This window comes from Eptatretus burgeri, chromosome 13 (assembly GCF_056783735.1).
Source record: "Eptatretus burgeri isolate ZD-2024b chromosome 13, Ebu_testis_v1, whole genome shotgun sequence".
Lineage (NCBI taxonomy): Eukaryota > Metazoa > Chordata > Myxini > Myxiniformes > Myxinidae > Eptatretus > Eptatretus burgeri.
In genome coordinates this window covers 34698349-34703277 of record NC_140973.1, presented here as the reverse complement: position 1 = coordinate 34703277, position 4929 = coordinate 34698349, and positions in this window count along the sequence as shown.

Sequence of the window (4929 nt, the reverse complement as noted above, 5' to 3'; positions counted from 1 at the left end):
TATATATATATATATATATATGCCTGGTGTTGGCGCAGTGGTTAGGGCAGCGGCTTGGGATCCAAAAGGTCCTGAGTTCAAGCCCCGTTGGGCCACTGAATTAATACACGAGGGGGTTGACTCAGCCTGTCATCCTTCCGAGGTCGGCGAAATGAGTACCATTGTACTGGGCCGGTGTATACCCCGGTTAAAACAGGTGTACCATATCCCTGTGTTGTAAGAGGTGACCAGGGTTGCGTCAGGAAGGGCATCCGGTGTAAAACATGTGCCAAATCAATATGCGGATCATACGGATGATCCACTGTGGCGACCCTGAACGGGAGCAGCCGAAAGAAGAAGATATATATATCTCCACCCTTCCTGGTAATACACAACTGCTCCTGGATTCTGTTTTTTGCACCCGAGAAAGTGGAAAAGTTTCTGGCAACCGTCAGCTCTGACTCTGCAACTGGACTGGACACCATCAGCTCATGTGTCCTGAAAACCTGCTCAGCTGCTGTTGCACTTCCTCTCTCTGCTCCTTTCACCCTGTCGTTTACCCTAGGTCACCACCTATTTTATTGGAAATCAGCCAACATTGCAGTATTACATAAAAAGGTGCAAAAAACGTATCATCTCAACTACAGACTAATTAGCTTACTTGCAACCATCAGCAAGGTCATACAATCAATCATTGCAGTTAACCTAAAATCATTCCTTTTCTCAAACAACCTCATCTCAGATCATCATTTCGGATTAAGACCTGGTCCCTCTCCCTTGGACATGCTGTTTATACTCTCCGAACAATGGATTAGCACACCCTTTCTATCAGGTACTTTTCCAAGTATTTTTGGCTTCTTTTAGAAGATTTGTGAGCCACTTTAGGTAACAATCCTTTTCTGGCACACACGATATATGTTCCTCGCCCTGATGATCATGGTTGCTCAGAGCTTCTGCGCATATGCGCTGAGAATTCTGGAGCAGATTACATCATTTTGAAAGTGGTGTATTGTTGAGTCGATCCCCTCAAAGGGGATAATATGTTTGCTTTGTTGCACTTAATAATACAATATAATTTGGATAATAAGGGTATGCGTGAATATAAGCGCAAATGAAAATAAGTGCACACAGGCCTCCCTATTTGATTTCCCCAATAAAAATAAGCACATATAAAAATGTCATCATAAGGCTTTGAAAACTGAAAAGATTATCAACTGAAACACGACAGTATTTTGTGTTTGATTCAGTACATAAACACGTTCTTACAATATAAGAACCAGTACCAGACGTGTAATAAATTCGGACTTAATGCAAGTGAAGAATGAGGAAATAATTGTTCAGAGTGAGAAAAGTTCGAAGAAGATTGCAAACGGAAGACAGGCCTTTTGCACGGACATGGAAAATGAACTTATCGCAGAGTTTAAACAGATATGTGCTCAAGGACTGAAAGTCGATAATGTTTCTGAAGTACAGAGAATTAAAATTGCAATGATGTAAAAATTGCCATCTATGCAGCCAATCTGAAGAACATTTCCCATTATAAGTGCACGTCATGGCTTTTTAAATACAAGTGTATATGGAATATGAACGCATTTGTGTTCCACTAAATGTAAAAATAGGCGCATACACGCTTATTATCCAGATTATACTGCATTGTTATATCGCAGTTGAGTTGTTCTTGCAACAATATTGCAGCAAGCCTGGTCCTTAAGACTAGGTCAGTGACTTTTTTTTGTATACAAAGTTGAGGCTCATGGAGAAGCTAGAACATCATTGATCAGGATGTAACAGAACAAACTGTGATGGTATTCTCAGGCAGATTAAAAAAAAAATTATACTCCTATACGATGTGTAACGTGAATGGATTTCATCATTTTGCAAATTAATCTCCTTCCCTGGGGTGTAAGGACATCAGGGGAACAGCCAGAGAAGCGTGTTGAATGCAATGTGATCAAACATGTCGCTTCAGACAGATGGCAGTTTTGGAAAATGTTTTTTTTTTCTCTCTCTTGAAACTCATCACAAAGTATTTCATGCTCCATTTTGCAAAGAATGACTTATGAATAAAGCTCCTTTGAAATACGATTCCAACAAAAACTAAGCTAAGGTTGATTGATGTCCATACAACAGGTAATTAATAACATGAGGGCTGATCATTGCTAAGTCCACTACTCCTTGAATAAACTTTGTATACAAGTGTGTTCTGATATAACTGATATTAATCTCATTATTTTATATAGCTCAGATCGATGAGAACACAATTTTTCAATTATCCATTTCCCATAATCATAACAATCAATACACATCTTCCTTGGAAAGACTACCCCAGTGAAGGTTATAATATTAATGTATCGTGAAAGTCACAGAAGAATTAAGTCACAATATTCGTTTTTTATTTGTTTTTTTGGGGGGGGCAGGGGGGTGGAGGACAGTGGAAACTTCATATCATGATTACTTTGGGGAGAGAGGAGATTGATTTTTATTTTATGTGATGTTACCACTTGTTTAAGAAAACAATTTATTTTGTGTTTGATGAGACTTAAACCAAAGGGTCAAATATCAAACCATCAGGAGTTTTTGTTTTAACCCCAAGGCAGGTATCAAAACAAGATGCAAATGCAGCTTTTTGGCTAAGAAACATACTGGGTAGTTTGCCACAATCTTTGAAACGGTTTGTCCATGGGAACAGTATGCAATAGCTTAGCTCTTGTGAAAGAACCATAGGATCTTCAAAATCCACAGATAACTGCAAGCATATAGGAAAGCTGGCTTAACATTTCTCTAACAACAATGACATACTGTTTTGATTCAACATCATGCCTACAGATCATGAGAACAAATTTTTCTTCTTGAATTATATCCTATCAGGAGTCAAACCCAAACAAATCTGACCAAAGATATTCTCGTCATTCCTCAAGGCCCACAACAAGTTTGTGTCCACTCTCATGAGAGCAAGAAAACAATATTTGGCCAATCTCAAGGGTGACCTCTCGAACCGGTCTCCTTCTTCAAAGTCTTAGTGGCACCCTGTCAATTCTGTCTCTGATGTATACTCCCCCTACATCCCTTCCCTCAATTCCAATGGCAGTACAGCGGACTCTGATCGCAGGCAGGCCGAACGTCTCATCTCTGTTTGATTCCAATTCTCATGTACCAACCCCTTGCTCAATGTATCTACCCCGCACACTGACATCGACATGTTCCTTTTCACTGTCTTTCTCATCTGAGAAGATAGAGAAGTTCTTGGCAAAACTCTGATTCTGCAGTGGGTCCAGACATCATCAGCGCACCTGTCCTAAAAACCTGCTCTGCTGCTTTAGCACATCCTCTTTCTGCTACATCCATGAAAAAATTTCCCAAGGTCACCTTCCATCTACTTGGTTGTCAACCAACATCACTGCATTAAATATAAACTAGTGCATGCCCGTAGGTGCATGCCCATACGTGCGTGGCCATACGTGCAAACAAAAAAACCCCAAAAAAACATTCAAACCGCGTGCCAGAAACAACAACCACAACAGCCAGGCCGTTCCTTCGCTCTCGTAAACGACACACACACATACACACACACACACACACACACACACACACACACACACACACATTGCTAGAATTATAGATAGATGACACACACACACACACACACACACATTGCTGGAATTATAGATAGATGACACACACACACACACACACATTGCTGAAATTATAGATAGATGACACACACACACACACACACACAGACACACACACACACACACACAGACACACACAGATTGCTGGAATTATAGATAGATGAAATGAGGTCAATGAGATGACAAATGAAGGGGTTGAATGCAGACTGCAGAGCAATGAGTAAGGAAACCCATCGTTGTGAATCGTTTTTACCACCAAATTGAGATGTATTTCGTTGGCAAGCATGTTGAGTGGAGCTGAATTCCTTAACACTTCAAAAGGCCACACTACACCGTTTTGATAATTGGAAACAAAAAAAAAGTTGTGCACTTTTTTTAATAAATTATTTTCGGAACAATTTTTCTTCAATAAATAAATAATAATAAAAAATTGTCTCCATGTACACGCCTTTATCTCGTTAGCACCTCTTCATGAACAACATTGCTGAGGAAACGGCGCTTCTTTGTTTCCTCGTCCAGCGCAAGAATGCAGAGGCTGCTGGATCCGCCAAAGTTTTGATAAATTATTAGTTTTAATGACCAATTATTCAATTAGCGCCAACGTATTTTGCCTTTTCGCAATGTCGTCGCAAGGAAAAACACAAAGAGAAGAGAAGAGAAAAAAAAACACGTTCGTGCAAAAAAAACAAAAAAACTTCCTGTTTCGGAGCATACCAGCTCACTCTGATGTTACCGAAATTTATGCACCGTCTAATATGAAAACGATCATAACTTGGGGCATTGTGTTTATCTATAAATGCGCATAACAGATCAAGAAATTATTAGAATACACGAAGTCATCATTATCCGGAAGTCCGTACGTTGTCACCCGTAATAGGGAACGCAGCTGAGCTTCCCTTCCCCCATCGGCCACGCCCATGCAACAACGTGTCTTGTCATTGGTTGGTAAATAAATGGCCATAACTTGGGAAGCACTTGTCCGATTAATATCAAACCTTGAAAAGGCACATCCTCAGGTCGCCAGCAATATATCTGGCAAGTTTCAATTAGATTGGACCAGTGGTTGTCGAGAAACAGCGGTCACAGACACACACACACACACACACACACACACACACACACACACACACACACACACACACACACACACACGCGCACACACGCACACACACATACAGAGATTGCTGGAATTATAGATAGATTGTGCAAAAACAGATACCCTTAACTGTAGGCCTCTAAGTTTAATTCTAATTTTCAGCAAAGTCATGAAATCTAGCCGATTTCATGACTTTCAAAATCCATGTGCCTCATGGTTGCA